This window comes from Podarcis tiliguerta, assembly GCF_965153285.1.
Source record: "Podarcis tiliguerta genome assembly, chromosome: 4".
NCBI lineage: Eukaryota > Metazoa > Chordata > Lepidosauria > Squamata > Lacertidae > Podarcis > Podarcis tiliguerta.
The window spans coordinates 28731559-28749856 of record NC_139537.1 but is presented as its reverse complement, the minus strand read 5'-3'; the positions used below and the strand labels follow the sequence as shown (position 1 = coordinate 28749856).

The following is an 18298-nucleotide window of genomic DNA, read 5'->3' as shown; positions in this document are numbered from 1 at the left end:
GAAAAATCCCCTGAAGCAAAGGTGGTCTGATGTTGCCTTGACTGGATGCTAAACCTGGATAATGTAACACACCAATGCAGGCAAAAGAAGAGACTTAAATAGAATAACTTTGTCCTGCATTGAACCTTCTGTAGAGGTAAACAGTGAGGATTTAGTTTTCTGCTGCAAACTGCCTGTTGCCTAAGCACTTTCCAGGAAAACTATGATTGCATCCGCTTTGCCTAAAATTGCATGTTTTTTTGTATGTGTGTCTGTCTTTTAAATAAATATCCTAAAGCACATTTTTTAATTTCCATTTAGATCTCGGATTAATATTTTATTTGTTAATTTGCCTTTAATCTCCTTGTGCCTCATTACCCACTGACTTTCACAGCCTGGAAATAGGACAAGAAGGGCGAAGGGTAGGAACAGACGGAGAGGGTGGGAACGGACGAGAGGGAAACATGGCGAGGGCAGAGAGTATTGTTGACAGCATCTGATCCCCCCGATTAATGTATTTCTAAGCAGATTAACCGAATCCCAACTGCTCTGTGCCAGGTCTCTTCTCTAAGCTTCTTGCTCCACCATGTAAACAAAAAAACAAACAAAACAAAACCCTACAAAATATATTACCCTGAACAAAAACCCAACACTGGGGATAGGTCAAAATGTCCATAGTCTATCTACATTTATAGAAGAATCAACCTGAAAAAGGAACTTGTGGCAGGAAAAATTTGCCCCCCAAATTCTATATAAACCAAAATGAAACTCCAGATTTACTAAAAACAAACAACAGCTCCACCCCCACCCACATTTTGCTGATTTTTGCCTAACTCCGTCTAGAGCTGTCCGTCTCCAGAAATGGAAGGGAAATGCAGGCAGAGGAACAGAATGGCCCTAGTAGCAGCAGTGGGCAGGCAGGTCCCATGTGCACATGACAGTGAGTGACCTCATTTGGCTTTACTTATCTGTAACCCTCTCCATAGCAACAGCTAGGATGCTGTGGCAGGGGAGGGGAAAGAGCAACAGAAACAACCCGTTAAGGAATCACAGAAACAACAGCTTCCATGAAAAAATAATGAATCACTGACATGCGGAGCCTTGTGTCCTCCTCAATGAAGTATTCAGTCTGAATGCTAATAATAAAGTTATCTGTGCTTTCTATCTTTGTCACACCCCAGTGGGAGTAAGAAAAGAAAAACCGAACTGAGATATGTGTGCATGTAGCGGGGATGGGACCCGAGACTTGGGGCCCAGAAGCAACCTTCCAGCACTCTCTATCAGGCCCTTGGGATTTTTTTTCAATGAATCCGGGGACACTATACACACACAAACACACACACAGAGTCATGTAATCTGTCAGACATGACATCAGAATTTTAGAGCTGGAAGGTACCTGGGTGGTGATCTAGTCCAACCCTTTGCTCAGTGGGGAAAGTACAATGCAGGATGAAATTACAGCATCCCTAACAGATGGTCATCCAAGCCTCAGCTTAAATATCTTCAGCGAAGGAGAGCAGACAACCTCCCTAAGAAGTCTGTTCTCTTGAACAGCTCATACCAGAAGGAAGTTTCTTCTCATGTTTAGAAGAAATCTGCTTCCCTGCAATGTCCACCCATTAGCTCCAGTCCTGCCACCCATTGAGTTCTGCTGGGCAAAGCAAATGAGATTAACTAGCAACACGGTTAGAAGGGGATAGCCTACCACAAAGGCTTTAGCCCCCACCCCATTATTGTTCCAGATTGTACATTTACTTATAAATGTATAAGCAGAGACATCCCAAGATTACACAATTCTTGCCTCGGTGGTATGGATCTCAGCATCCTTTAATGCTTGCCTCAAATACAAGGTAAACATTAAGCTCTCAGAAATTCTTCTGCAGTTTGGAATAGAAAACAAGTTTCTGCACATAGAAAGAGTGATTTTGGCCTGCATTTAAGTCATGGACAGCAATTACTGGTCACATAAAACTAAGCAAGTGCACTTCCAAGGTCATGTTTATGACTTCAGAGACCATTGGCAAACCCCACTGATAATTAAAAAGAAGTTGTGAATCCCCGGATGTCAGTTATCTGATCAACATCCTTTTAAATGTAGCAAAGGAAGGTCCGCCCATCACTGCGTATAAGTGAATGGTTGTGCTTCCCTTGTTAGTGGGGTGAGAAGCGGAGAATTATATGGCTACACTTTGAAACAAAACCTAATTTACACCCCTGACACTGCTGGGGGAAATGGTCCCCAATGAAAGGGGGAAGTACAATGTTTCTGTGTGCAGACAGGCACACAGTGCCCTCCTCAGGTGCCTTGTAATGTCTTCATCCCGTTAGTAACAACAATGAGCACTTTGCTTGTATAACAAGGGTTGATCCAGCTATGGCTGTCCAGCAGTTCAATTCCAATTTGTATCTGTTTCAGGAATACCACTCACCAAGGACTGCAAATTGATCAGCCACAATTGATCTGTATGGTCAATGTTAAGGGATGACGATGTAAGCCAACAACATCTGGAGAGCACCATGTTATCTACCCCAGTCTATATTATAATTGGTACCTCATACAGACAATTCAGACACCATGGAGGTTGCAAAGGTCAACAGCTAAAAAACAAAGATTCCCACATAGTGGTTCACATACAAGTGTAAACTATTTACCCATTGCTGCACTGCCCTATGGAGCCATAAGCTACCTTGGAGCTGCCCTTTCGGTGGAGCGGCCATAGCTCACTAGTAGTACACACATACAGTGGCAAGTATAATAGGAGGGGGAAGTTTGTGCCTGACATCTTGGAGAGCCATGGCCAGCCTCAATAGACAGCAATGGAACCAATGGCTACATGGACCAATAAGTACTTACGGTCCTTGTGTGAAGCCTACCAAAACATTTCAACTTGGAGATTGAAGAACTGAATATTACTCCAGGTGAATTACTATGCAGTCTCATTTTGGATTATAAAAATTAATCCTTTCCCTCTCTGAGTATTATTCTCCATTACATTCCTCTCATTAAGTCTGTCTCTGAACAGGAACTGATCAAACATGCTGCCTGGTAGGGCTGCGCGATATATAGATATGTTGTCCAAAACCGGTTTGAAGTTCACATCGTGATAATTGTTTCATAATATTGGAACGGGCAATATATCACGAATCACAATGTGTGTAAGGGCTAGGCGATATCTGGTTTCCAACATTGCAACAACTTACTAGCTAAACATCAAAATAACTCACCAGCTAAACACTGCAATCTACAACAATGTCTAAAATAAGGATGGGATTATACAGAGGCAAACAGGACAATGTCCTGGCAACTGCTACTACTTAGCAGTCTAAAATGGATAAATGACAATATTATTAATCATCCCACTCTCAGTTTCATCAGCAAGCAAGCCAAAATGCATCCCAACAGGACTTTTGGTTTTGGGCTTGGCTACCAAATGGTGGTATTCAGGACAATCCAAAGTATGCAGATGTGTCATAGTGAATACAAATAATCTGGGACTGCCAGCAGACCTGCTAGGAGGCAGAAGCAGCAGAGGCAGAAACAGCTTGCCATGATTGCAGTACATGTTGGCAGTAGCGGCAACAACCTGCAAGGCCTTGTGGTGGCGGCACAATCAGTGGTGGCCTGTGAGTCCTCATGGCGGCAACAGGAGGGGGAAGCAGTAGCAGCGGCAGCCTACATGGCCTTGTGGCAGCAGAAAAAGCAGTGGCGACTTGTGAGGCAGAGACAGGAGCTGGCGGCATTAGCAGCGGCAGCCTGTGAGAACTCACAGCAGTGATGGGAGGTGGTGGCAGTAGCGGCAGTGGCTTGCGAGGCCTTGTAGCGGCAACAGAAGTTGGTGGCAGTAATGGCAGTGACCTGCAGGGCCTCACTGCAGCGACAAAATGAGACAGAAGAAATGGTGGCAGCCTGCAAGACCTTGCGGTGTTGACGGGAGATGGCAGCAGTAGCAGCGGTGGCCTGCAAAGCCTCATAGCAGCAATGGGACATGGTGGCAATGGTAGTGGCAGCCTGCAAGGCCTCGTGGTGACCCAAGAAGTGGGGCTTGTGAGGCCTCGCCATGCTGGCAAGAAGTGGCGGCGGCCTGCAAGTCCTCTTGGTGGTAGTGGGAGGCTGTGGCCAAAGCTGTAGCAGCCTGCCTCAGCAAGGCCTTGTAGGTCACCTCTGCTTCTGTCACCATCTCCTGCTGCCACCGCAATGACTCACAGGCTGCTGCTGCTACTGCCACCATCATGTCAGGGCCTTGCAGGCCATCGCCAATTTTACCACCACCGCAAGGCCTTGCAGGCCACCACTATTGCTGCCACCACTGCCCACTGCCGTGGCAAGGCTTCACAGGCTGATTATTGTGTCACTGCTGGCAAGCTGCCGCTTCTTCTGCCCCCCCCCCCCATTACTGATTCTGCTGCCACCAGGCTGCTGCCGCTTCTCCCGCGTAGCAGGCTTGCTGGCAGACTGACAGTCCCAGATTATTTGTATTCAGTATGAATCATCACCAGACTTTGCTGAAAGTGATCATGAGGTGATTGATAATATAATCATTTATCAGTTTTGAGCCCTTAAGTAGTAGCAGTTGTCCTGTTCGCCTCTGCGTAATTCCTTCCTTATTTCAGATATCGTGATATATCAATAGATTGTGCTGTTTAGCTGGTGATACATTGCAATATTGAAAACCAGTTATTGCCCAGCCCTACTGCCTGGGAGGAATAATGAAACCGCTACCTGTTAAACACAAAGGCTGCCATCTCCTACTCTAGATTCAGAATGACAGAAACACAAGCCACCTTTTAAATAAGAGAGCCTTAGCTTACTTTATTCTAAAGTCACTGTAGCCTAATTTTCTCCCATTATGAGGGCAAGAGTAGAGCATGAAGCAGAGGTGATGGTTGAAAACAAGCTTTACAACAAGCTGTCTGTTTGTGTGACAAATCCTCCTTGAGAAGACAACACCATGCAATACATTTGACAATAAAATCGTGACATGTTTTTTGTTGTAGTGCACAGCAATCAAAGACTTGGGTTAAACAATAACTTTATAAAAATCTCTACTAAAATTGTTGTTGGGGCGGGGAAAGAATCAAACTAAATAATTCTTCACAGAGTTAGTTAAGGCTGCAAGGGAAAGATAAGGGTAAGAAAAAGCAAGCAAGCAGATGAGCTGATGCCCTGGAGGGAATAAGAAAGGATTTGCAAATATATTTGGGGGAAAGAAATGCCAGAAAGAAGGTAGGCTCATTAATAAATTAAGATGTGGGTGAAATTAATGATTCAAAAATGGCTAAGATATAGGGCAGCTACTTTAAAAAGAAGTATAATAAGAAAAACAAAGAAGCATAGGATGGATTAGAACAGATTGTTAAAATATTCTTTTAAAATGTTTGTTTTTATTTCTTACTGTATATTAATTTATGATGTGCCTTCCACATGAGCCTAAAGGTAATGTACATAAAAGCAACTAAAAATAGTTTTTAAAGCAGTACAAAAAAGAAACAAGATAGGTTGAAAAATAACACAGAATAAATACCTCTAAGTCCTTTTCTCCCAGCTGGAAAAAGTTGTTAAAAGAAAAAAGTATTCATTTATTTCTAGAAGGTAGAAATAGTGGCCATGTGTCGTATCTCAAACAGTGGTGCTGACTGTTTCACATCATTCAGCCACCTGGTAAATAGCATTATTGGTTTCACCTTTAGTCTACCTGTGGACCAGTGAAGTGGCTTGTAGTTCCTCTGGTTTTTTTTAAAAATGGCTCTGTACTATGCTACTAGAAAAACATATACTTTGTTGGCAGACCTAGTGTTGTGTACTAGACCTGGTAGGCTTCTGTGAGCAAGTTCTAATGAGTCCTTGATGGAAACATGAGCAACTACACCCCTAATCCTAACCACAGGGTCAGAAGTGTGACACCCCACACAGAGAAATCAGCTGGCTTGTTTGGTCACTGAAGCTTGTCCACTCCTCGACTCATTTGCATTTTGTATGTGGTTCAATATCTCTGGGCCTGCCAAGAGTTACAGAGCCAGCAGTGATGAATGAATGGCAAGATTTCAAAGCCGCCTAACGCTCTATAGCATTTATCTCTCTGCTGTTTTGTTGGTGCCTGGAGGATCTCAGATGAATTGTGCTCTCTATTGCCCACCACCTCAAAGCTTGAATCTTTCTTGGAGCGTCTTGGATAAATGCATTTCTTGCTTAGAGAATCCATTTGGAAGTCCTGTGGTTGTGCTGGAGACCCACAAAGCTGGGATGGATACCATAAACTATAAAATGACCACATTCAGCTGAAAGGCATTGTTCACAACTTGTAGAGCATAAGCACAATCCTTCACAAACATCTGCCGAGCAAATTTCACTGAAATAAATAGGATTTGCATGAAGGCACTACTGTGCTCTTGCACACATTTCCAGTTCATTTCAATGGAACTTGCTTGGCTGAATGAATTATTTTGCCCTCATTCAGTTCTGCAGACAGTGTTGCTGGCTGAGTGTACAAAAGTCTGTTACAAAGGGGACAAAACTTGGTGGGCGACAGTGTGGGAATACATAGCTGTATAGTAGGCCTGTAGTAGTAATATCACTCTATGTGTTCATTCTAAAAATTTGGGGAAAGGATTTATGAAGATTCTTAAGACGGAACTTAAACATAAAGAAAGCATTACATTTCAGATTCAGAATAAAGAAAACTTCTAAACACATTTTCAGCGACCCTGAAGTAAGTAGAAACATATATGGGATCCTTAAAATGTGAATTAACTGGAATTCCCCCCTTTCAAAGAAAAGTATTATTATTTAGTATGAAGACTTGGCATGTTGAACTTATTGATGTTAGTTATTTTTACAGTAGGATTTAATGGGTCAATGTTGCTTATATGGCCCTCGCTGCTGTTAATGCATGCATTGTCCCATACAGACTACAAGCAGAAGCCCATTTACATAATTTTAGCAAGAAACTTGATGATCTATGGAAGCCAACTTTGGCTGCTCCCTAGGTTCATAAGTTGCAGCTTTGGCAGCGGCATAGAAACAAATTTTCTAAAACTGCATGTTAGCAAAAGACTCTCCATAAGATTATAGAAAAACAAACATAACAATGAGCTGTGTTCTTGGCAATTATTATCCTATAAATCTATGTTCTATGCTAGTAAAATAATAGAGCCTATACAAACATGAAAGAAAACTAAAAACAGAAAAGGGAACTTGTGCATAGTAAAACTAGCAAAAATAAAATTATTCCTACTCCTTAAGAGTAATTTACAGCTTTTCACATGTAAATTTTATTATAAATTATAATAAAGTATAAACTCCACACTCTTTGAAAATTAAGACAGTAAATTTTGGTGGTATTTGGGTAGTAATATAAAAGTAGGTTCTGGTTATTTCCTGCACTGCAATTTTAAATCAAGGAAGTTATCCCACCAGTTTCTGAACGGATCTACGTACATCTAGTCTCAAATTATGGCAAGAAACAGGGAGCACCCCAGGTTTTTTTCTGATTTTCTTGTGATTCCACAATGCCATTCTTTTACAATTAAATATTTAAAACTGGGTGCGTGGGGCCAAGGTACCGCTGTTTCAACACTGTATGCTGCCTCTGCTGGAAACAATAGTCTTGCAAGGACAGAGCAGCAAATGCAGCCGAGAATAATAGAAGCATCTAGGCTAAGCTAAACAGGAAAGCAGTGAAAAGGTTGACCAAGGGAAATGGGAGAACATGCTCTAATTAAAGGGGAAAGGGTCTTGTCTTCCTTTGCATCAGGCCACCCTAGCACAATGTGAATGTCCACCAACACACAATAGCCTTGTGAAAGGGCCCTCCAGACTGTTTTATTGCAGGTCTATGGGGTGTTAGGGGAGGGGTCGTACCTCTGATGGGGGCATGTTGTGCTCCTTCTGGGATAGGTTCTCCATCTTTGGTCCCCACCCTACACTCAGGTCTCACCTGTGGCTCCTGTCAGCATGCAACCACACTCTGGGAACGACTTCAACTGGCCAACTAAACCAAGTGAGGGTAGCTAATGGGTCTCAAACCATTGGTGAGTTAGGGACTTCCCCTGCATGTGAAGACAGATTCCAGCAGATTGAGCAGATGAGACCAATGGTGGGTCCAATGATCAAGGTGGTTTCTGCATATGCTATAGAAGGAAGCGAGGGGAAGACGGGGATTGTCAACCTGGGAAGGTAGCTACTCTAGGAGAAGGACAACTCTGATCCCTAATCTCTGCTGCCTTGTGTGATATCTTTGGGAGAAGAAAAAGCTAAGGAGTAAACCCTACACAAATCTGGAATGGAGTCCCTAAGATGGTTGGATGGTGACCTGTATGCCTCCTTCCAGCAACTCTTACACCCAAGCTGGTGCCAAGCGCATTGCCCTGAACCACATCAGCAAGGCCAAGAGGGATTTTTATTTATTTTTTGTCATCTTGGCCATAACTTCAATACACACTGCTCAGGCTTGCACCCCAGGAAGGTCACTTCAGTGCTGCTAGCACTTCACCTCCAGAGGCACACTCCATTGTCTCTCAAGACAGACAGATGCCAACATAGCAACATTCTGCAATTTGTTCCTGGCACAATAATAATGAATCAGTAGTAGATTTACTCTGCTTTATTAGTTGTTCTGCAGTGCTTTCCCATTGCTAGCACATTGTTGCTAACCAGAGGGGCTGCAGCGCAACTAAAGTGGGACAAAAACAACAACACAGAGAATATTTGTGGTATGAAAAACTACAGGAATTCAACAGGAACATGCACTGACTAGAGATGAAGAAGTATGATGACCGCACAAACTAGTGATAATAATCCTTGACAGTTTTTAATACTGTTTCTAATTGCTCAAAGTGTGTGCTTCACATACAAAATATCGGAAATCCTCACTACACCTCTAAGGTAGGCAAGTATCTATCTTTATTCCCATTCAACAGATGAGGCTGGGAGAATAAGGCTCTCCTATGAGTTCAAGGCTAATACTTCCCAACTCACCATCCAAACCACTACACTATGCTCTTCATTTCTTAACTCTGTTTTGCAGTTTTTGATGTTTGGCTTTTTCCTCTCTTTTATATTTGATAAAAGGCTACCCCTGTGGGATTCCCTCATCTGCCTATGCTGCATTTTTCAGCTGCTCTTGATAATCTCACGGCCATTAACACTCCATAAGAGAAGATTATAATGGTCATTAAATCTCATTATTCATTATTAATTTTAAGGCTGCACTTAGGAGGCTCCTGGGTCAGTGCCCCCATTGGCTGGGTGCTGCATAAACACCACTGAAACTAAGAGGAGTGTTTTCCCTGACTCAGCCTGTTTGCTCATAATGCTGTCTTACATTTTTATCAGTCTAGAAACCAAGGAGCAGAAGAGCAGCCTGCTGAGATGCACTGTCTGCTCTTCCCTTAGATATGAATTAATTTGTGTGCTGCGTTTTTAAAGTGAACAAGCACAGCCTTCCATTGCACATGGAAGTCCCCATTTTAGTAATCGTTTCCAGTAAATTAATTGAAACAAATTAATTAATTAATTAATCAATCAGTTAGGTCAATCAGCAAAAAAAAAAAAAAAAAAAAAAAGCCCTTTGATTGATTAAAAAGCATCCCTGAATAACTGGGCAAAACATTGTTGTTCAATTTACTCATTTTTTAACCTGAGTACTCTTGGAAGCTGCAGGTGTCAGGTACCATCTTAGAATAGCCATCAAACATAGAAAGCTGCCTTATACTGAATAAGACAATTGGTTCATCTAGCTTGGTATGATCTACTCTAACAGGCAGCAGCTCTCCAGGGCATCTGATGTGAGTCTTTCCCAGCTATAACTGAGCTATAACTCCGTCACTGAGTCATGGTCTGTTCCAAGGGCACTTTCTGCATTCTGATTTCCTTCTCACACTGGACCTCAGTTCCTAACAGGAACCATGCAAAGGCCACATGCAACCATTGGTTGGTGGTCAGGGGTTGCAGACCAGTGGACATGACCGGAGTAGCTGACAGTTGGAAGAGCCTTGCATTCATACCCATACAGACACTCAGAGTTAACCCTCCCCACTGCTGTCCTCCTGGTTAAATGTGAACTCTCACCCCACTCAATGACTGTTTTGTGGCCTGTTCTGTAGGGAGGAAGAGCAATTTACATGGGCAGGACAGCATGTGGGCCCGGCTTGGGGAAATGGTGGGAAGGCAACAGAATGTGGCAGCATTGAGGGAATTCAGTGGTGGTGATGGGTGATTTGGGCAGCAGTTCACACGTGGTTCATGAGCAGCAGGCTGCCCATATGTGATGTGCTTCAGACTCCAACTGAAGAACCACCAAAATCCAAGTACTAGCACATTTCAGGCTAGAAGTAACCCAAGGTCTATTCCTTTGACTTCATTTTCTGCATTCAGAATGATGTTTATATTCAGGCAAAGGGAACTGGGACTTCAGTATTGCCACTTGGGAACCCTTTTAGCTTGTTTTCGTAAGCTTCCTCTTTAATACTGCAATCGTATCTATACAAGTCTGCTAATAAAAAAGTCACTGAGGTCAATTGGGAATTACTCCCAAGTAAGCAGGTATTAGGACTGCAACCTTAGTGTTATTCATTTTTGTTTAGCATGGGGTGACTATCTGAAAATTAGCAAATGAATGCATCTTTTAAAAGTCAATATATCCAGTAAGAACTGAGAGTCAATATATCATTATAAAGAAACCCCCAAGATTGTAAGGGTAAGAATAAAATCTCAATAATGGGCATCTATTTAGCATAGGCAGCCTGTTCACTCAATTTATTCAGGATGGCCCTGACAGAATCCTTCTATTCTGCATGTTCCTTTTGGCCCATTTAGTATGATAAACTTTCCCAGGTTTTAGAAACTTTCCATCTTCTAGATGGGCAGCTTGCCTGTCACAAGCTCACTCACTCATGCATATTGATGGTGACACCCTATTCTGTGGAATTTTGCCTGAGTCTGCTGAGGAGCATGAAAACAGGGGAAATGTAAGCGTCCACATTTCATCCATACCAAAGATGACGACGACACTTTATTAATCACTTTACTAGTAACAATGATTCAAAATTACTTACAAACACAATAAAACTAAAAGCAATTACAATAAGCACCTAAAATAAAAACCTAAAAAGAAACAAATAATATACAACTATGCAAACAAAAGATAGGTCTAGCAGACCCTGCCCAACAGAAGTGGCCAAAAATACTTTAAAACTCTTCAAATTAAGAGCCAAAACCCAAGTAGAAAGGGAAATTTTTGCCTAGAGCCTTAAACTAGATGAAGAGGGCACCACCAGCATGCAATCACCACGAAAAAGGCTTATTCTCTTGTTGTCACCGTCCTGGCTTCCCATTGAGCGCTCACATGGAGAATGTTTTCGATGACAATTGTAGGGTCCTGGTGGTCCTTAAGGTATTGGGTTCTGAGCCACATCAGTCAAAACCAACACTTTGAACTAAACCCAGAAACTAACTAGTAGCAGTTGGGCCAGTGCAGTCGGGTCAAGACTGCTGTTATGTGTTCAGAACAGAACAGAATTCAGGCACTCACTAAGAGTTAGGCGCACACTATCTCAAAGGGCAATGCAGGATCTGACAAAGGTAAGTGCCCACAAAAGAATGCTGAGAGTAAGGACCATCTAGCTTGTCTAAGAGCTCCCAACACAGGTGAAAATACAGGAGAGAGCAATCTCAGCCAGCACACACACTTGAGATGTGCTCAAGAAACAGAAATAATACTCATTATTTATTACATCCCCTCCCCCTTGCTCCAAAGTGCTCTGCATGGCATGCATTGGTAGGCTGCCAGATAGCAGCTTTCCCAATACCACCAAGAAAGCTTCCCAGCTAAACAGGAGTTACTTGAATTCAGGTCTCCCTGAGTCCATGTTCACCACACTAGGCCTATGCAGACATTCAGTGTAGGTTTTGGTTATTTTATTTCAATAATTCACACCCTGGTTTTCTTTCAAGCAAACAAAAGTAGTAAACGATAGAAATTAAGCACACTTAAACAACGTACCCAATAAAACAATAAAGAACAGCAGAAAAAAATCACCAACACAAATTAGGATCAATAAAAATAGGATGAAAAAAATGGAAACCATCACAAACTTGGAGCACAAACACCACAGCAAGGAAGGCACTACTAAAGGGCAAGTTTTTACCAGGTGCTAAGAAGCATATAGTGATGGGGCCAGGCAAACCTTAATTAGTAGGGCATTCCCACAGGGTACATGCCACACAGCACAATTGCAGAGTCATTTCATGATAGTCACAGCCAGGCCCCTTCTAAGATTATTCAATAAACTTACAATTATGCAATTAGGAATGCTAGATCTATTATTTTTGGTGCATATACTTAGGAAATAATTTGGGTACTTCAGTATCTTTTCAGAATGACTTTAGTTGTGTTTTCTAGGAAGTTCCATTGTTTGTAACAGAACTTGCACACTATTGCCTTGGAACTGAAGCACCTGGTGTTTTCAGTGTTCCTAAATGCTTAACTTTGAAGCACACGGTGGCTAAAAAGCTCCCACTTTATGCTGAGTGGACGGTGGAGACAGGCCCTCTGTCTGCAGAGGTAGTAATGGATCTTCAACCCCTGGACCACTGCAACACAGATGCCACAACATAAAAGGCCATGTCTTAGGAGAACATGGAGGAGCAACTCACATAGCACCCAGATCCCAAGCCATTCATGACTTTATATAGGTAAAAACAGCACATCAATTGAGAGCACATAAAACTGAAGCTAACAGCTTACCAGCCCAGATAAAACAGCAGGATGCGTTTTGAGTAAATGAACCTGGTATTTTCCGCATGCAAAGCATGCGCTCTTCACAATATATAACAACTTCTAATCTTCTCCAGTTTATTGCATCTTTAACCCAGTCATTTATATACAAATATGCACATCTGAATGAGTTATCTATGGAGTTTGCTGTTCAAAGATTGTGTGACCATGGACTAGCTCATCTGCAAACTAACTGCATGGATACAGTCTGTTTTATTATTATTATTAAGCACACCATGTAGTCCACTCCATTTTGTTCCGTCTATTAGTTTTCGTGTCCTATATATCCAGCTTTGACTTCTTCAATTGTATTCTTCTATATTTAATGCAAGCTGGTGGTCAGAACTCTTGCAGTTGCCGATGGGGTGCAGGGGTGGGAGCCATCATGAGCAACAGCACAAAACAAAATACAGGAAGTCTGGTAACATTCAAAGCTATTTATAATTATGAACCAAATCAAATTTAATGCTAAATAGACACAGAAGTAGTAATGGGACAGATATTTTTCACCCATACAAAGTCCTTGAGATATGGCGCACCATCAAGTCCCATCTCTCCCGGGAGTGCTTGCAGGCCCATTCTGAAAAGTATGCAGCAACAGCCGCACTAGCAGCCATGGTATCCAGGTTTTGGAGTGGCTAATGTGTTATATGTAAAAGTGTAAAGGCAGCCCTCACACGACCCCAAATTCTTTTTTATGCAGATGCTAAGTGCAGGTTGTTGTTTTAAAATCACAAATAAAAACAAGACAGAATGGACTTAGGAAAGAAGATATATGAAAGGGAGGCAGACTGCCAGGACTTTGGTCTAGAACAGGACCAGAGCCTAGATCAGTACAGAAGGTTAAACAAGAAGAGATCAGAGCAACTCACATGATAGGTCAGTCCAAGCTGTTGGGCTGTGTACACACCATACATTTAATACACTTTTAAGGCACATGATCTTGGGAACTGTCACTACAATTCCCAGCACCCTTAGCAAATTGTTTCTAGGATTCTTTAGAAGGGGAAATGTGCTTTAATATGCATGGTGTGCACCCAACCTTATTCTTTGGTTTGAGCAACAAGGGAAGGCTCGTCCAGTTCAACGGCAGCTCCAAGGCTCTGGCACTAGTGTGCTGTCTCAGGGGCACAAGAAAGGATTGTGCAAAAGGAACATCATGGCTGGTTATCCATGCCTGTCTCCCTGAGCATTTCCTAAAGAGAAGTGAGAACTTCCCCCTCCCCACTGTGAGGTGATAGATGCATGACATGTTCATTCAGTTCACAGGTGCCTGCCTCTTTCTACTCTCTACAGGTAACCCAAGCGCACTGGAGGAACACTGCACAAAAAGAATCTTGGTGCAGTCATGCATACAATCACATTAAGTAATCTCAAGCAAAGGCTTTGTGGGTGGAAGAAGGACCTTCAAATAGCCAGCAGTGGGGAGTACAAAAAAGAAGGAGAAAACTAAAGTGGAAGCTGAACGTGCTTAAGAGAAGGAACTCACAATCTCCTTCAATGGCTGGCATCACATCTGTGCTTCCTGCGGTATTTGCTAATGAAATACGATTCGCCCAATGGTTCACAGAATCATAGATTTTGAAAGGACCTTGGAGGTTAACTACCCCAGCCCTAACTCCCTGCTTAGTGAAGGATTTAGTATTTAGAGATGCACTGCATGCAAAATGTAATGAGAGTGTATCCTAAACCATCCAACTGTGCTGTAACTCATTCAAAGTAGCTCAGTTTGTTAGCCTACTGTGCATGCCAGGAAGGTGGATTGTCCAAGTATACGTGGAGATGCCCTGGAGGTTTTACAGGTTTTGAACTAGTGCAGGAAAGCCCATTGTAGACTACTGCTGCTACTGTTTTAATTACTGTTCTAGTCTATCTTAGCGTTGTTGGCTCTTAATCTGTGGATATTACATTGCTATTTCAACTGTGGTGTGACTTTATTACTATTGTGTGTTTACTATTGAAGGCTGCCTTAGATATGTTTTGTAGAAAAGTAGGGTAAAAATGAATGAATTATAACGAATGCAGGCTTCTATACTGTGAGCAGGCAGTGTGTGTGGTTGGGGAGTGGGGGGAGGACAGGACTTCTTTGGGTTTTAATCATCTTATACATAAGGAGAACCCTTCAAAGTCTCTCAGTGTCCAACCAGATGACTTTTGACAGAAGGATGAGGAGCTGGAATATTATGCTCTGTGACAGGCTTTCTCAATCTGGTGACCTTGCATCTCCCATCAGCCCTGATCACTGGATATGCAGACTGGAGATAGTGGGCATTGTAGCCCAAAACAACTGGAGAGCAGTAGGTTGGGGAAGTCTGTTCTGTGAATATGCTAGTTCTAAAATAAAAGAAATCCAGCTAGTAAATCAACATAAAATGAAATCTAATGTTGATTACAACAAATTCTAGATTGTTGTGCCCAAGGCTTATTGAGGAAGGAAATGGTTCATTTCCTTGGGGATTAACATTATGACCTGTGCTACCTTACTGGACTGTGAGTACAGACCCATTTTAATTTCCGATTAGCATCTTGTGTTTTCAGTACCTAGGGATTAGCATTTCCACAGCTTCTCTGGTTCATAAAAGTATCAGTTACCCTCCCCCCTTTGCTCAAAAAAATCAAGGCAGATTTGACCAGATGGCACATGTTCCTGCACTCCATGTCAGGCTGAATTAATTCAGGGGAAATGAACTCTCTTTCAAAATGATATTTATTCATGATGCTACCATGTCCCAGTCGCCAAACTGTTCCTGGAGAAAACACATGAGAAAAACTGAAGATCTATGGACTCAATTACCCAAGGAAGAGAAGCAGAAATACCTTTGCAGGAGATCTTGGAAAGGGGGGAAAGTCCTTCCACAGAAAAATATTGTTTCTTTGTGCAATGTTTCCTACTCAAGGATATGAACATTTGTCAGTATTATTGCAGAAGAACTCCCAAGCACATGATGCAATGTCATTAACCCCTTAATCAGGGCTGCAGCTACTGCTTCCTGTGTGTCCTTTGCCTTTTGATACTCTAGGATTCTGAAATAATTTGTTTAGTATAATTGTATTGAAGATGGTTGAACATTCTCTCTGTAGACTTCTAGCATGGAACAAATGAATTATCTCTCATTACAACACTTTCTCCCATGGAAAGTGAAAGAAGGTCACAACTCAGTAGTTCAGCATAGGCTTTGCATGTACAAGGTCAAAGTTCACTTTTTAACTTCTCCTGATTTGCTTTGTTTTAAAAGATCTTAAGCAGCAGCACTAGAGTAGACTACTGCTCAAGATATTGAAAAATTATTTCAATCCTCTTCTCCATTTTAACTCTGCTGTGAAGGAGCCTCTCCTTTTCCGTCTAGAACTTGTCAATTTCATCACTGGACTTTTGCTCACAATTCTCCAAGGTACAATGTTGCAGGTTATTCTGGACTTGCTGCTAAATAGCAAAAATGAAACTGACAGGCTCGAGTCCAGAGAACTTCATTCACTATAGAGACATTTCAAACATCTCAAGTTCACTTCTCTAGTGAAAGGTGTTCACTCACTGCAGAGGTAAGTAAAGCCATGTTTCATTATTGCTCTTTGCAATATTTGTGCACACATCTCTGCACTTTTACAATATGTTGGTATCCAAGAAATCTAATTTATTCCTCCAAGCAGTGTGCCTAGGAAATGCATTTTGCTACTGATAAACTCCCCCTCCCCAAAAAACAGAAGAGAAATAATCACACCATCGCCATTGTTCCTTCCTCACATCTACCTAAGTAGGACCTGATCAGAAAAAAAGCCACAGGGCAGCAACCACCACCACTATTCCTACCACCTCTTCTCTCATACACTGCTAGCTATAGAAGACTTAAGATTTTTGTAGTCAAGATTGTGGCTCACCTTTTATATGGTGCACTAATCTGGGGTAACCACTGAAGGGAGGAACTTGATGTAATTCGAAATAGGTTCCTGTGTATGATATTGGCAGTGCCACATGGTACACCCAGAGCACTACTAAGGACTGAACTAGGTCTATCCTCTATAAAAGGCCGTATACACAAATCTGGGGAAAAATATTATTGCAACCAGAACAACACTTAGCCAAAATATTTATTTTATTTTATTTATATTTTTGCCTGGGTAAAATCTGGTAGAGATCTGATGCAGAGTTATTTGAGCTCTCCAACTTCTAGTCACAAGATATTGTGTTTAGCAAAGATGCACAAAGAGATATTGAATACAAAAAAACCCCCTACTAAATCCGTTATTTGGTATATTAAAATTAAAACAGACCACAAAAGGGATATGTACTTGTGAGAACTATTTTTTCCCCCTGTTAGACATGCTTTTACCCAGCTCAGATTCCAGACGATGCTTGCTGGGAGATATACTAGCAGACCTGCAAGAGAGCGCCTCTGTATATGTGGGTCAGGGTCTATTGAGGATCTTGTACATTATATTCTATATTGCCCATTGTACGATTCACCCAGAGCCAAATTTATCTCCCCTTTTCAGACTGCCTTACAAGGTCAACCAGATGTTTATAAAATTAAATGGCTGTTGGTAGATGTTGATAAATGCATGTTATAGGGTGGTACTATTTGCACTAGCGGTAAGAAAGATAAGGACAACCTTTTTGGATAGTGCAAGTGGCAAACCCTAGGGATGCTGACCAGAAGGAATGTTTATTTAAATTCTGGACACTGTTGATTTGTCATGGTCTGGTGCATGTACTGTCTTTCGTTCTGTAGTTGTGTGATTTGTGCTTATATTGTATTTCAATGGCCATTGGCTATAGACAATAATAAAAAAAATTGATTGATATAAGACATCCAAGCATTCTCCTACCCTCAATGCCACCATGCATGAGTTCAGGTGGTAGGCCTCTTCTGAACAACATTCAATATGGTCGCTCCCTCTCCCTCACTACTCAACTCCCCACAATTCTACCCACTTGTAGTGGAGGGTCCCAGAGAGCAGGAGACAATAACTAAGAAAGGCAGTCAGTTTAATGCTTTTGTTTAAAATAATAGATCCCAGGAAGGGGTTTGGAAGGGAAACAGAATGCAGTTTAAGCATACTGCAGAAGATCTAATGCAAAATATTCCTGTTATAAGAAATAGGAAAATGGCCAAAAAGATGAAAAGATTTGATGCTAATGGAGGCAAAAGATATTAGATTCAGAAGCGAGTGCAAGGAAGCAGATTTACTGCCATCTCTTTGATTTCTCACAACCTCTGTATTAGATATACAGAAGGGGAGCTGAATTCTAAAGCAGTCAATTTATACTCTTGGATGTTATTACAAATATGTGGTTTGTACAAATATGCAATTCAACAGAGGCAGAATCAGGAATATCAAAATCCTTCCATCATCAAGAACCTCAAGGATTCATGGTGCCATCTGCCATCGGGAAGTGAAAGGACAATTTTCACAATGGAGAATAATTTTGTATCCAGTTTCCAAAACCTGTTACAAAAGTGCCTTTACCACCATCCCCAGGGATTTTTTTACTACGATTAAAAGGAAAGCATAAGCATTTGTGTAGAAACCTACTACAGTGGTACCTC

At 41.8% G+C, this 18298-nt stretch overlaps 1 protein-coding gene and 1 long non-coding RNA gene across 4 annotated transcripts in view; both read right to left on the bottom strand.

Moving 5' to 3' along the window:
• IGSF11 (immunoglobulin superfamily member 11) overlaps positions 1 to 18298 on the bottom strand; it is a 168364-nt gene that overhangs the window by 43777 nt on the left and 106289 nt on the right. The window lies entirely within an intron of this gene.
• Positions 9029 to 18110, bottom strand: LOC310676030. Its single transcript, XR_014510370.1, has 2 exons — positions 13567 to 18110; positions 9029 to 10862 (listed from the first exon to the last, which is right to left on the bottom strand). It is a non-coding gene; the product is annotated as an uncharacterized lncRNA (long non-coding RNA).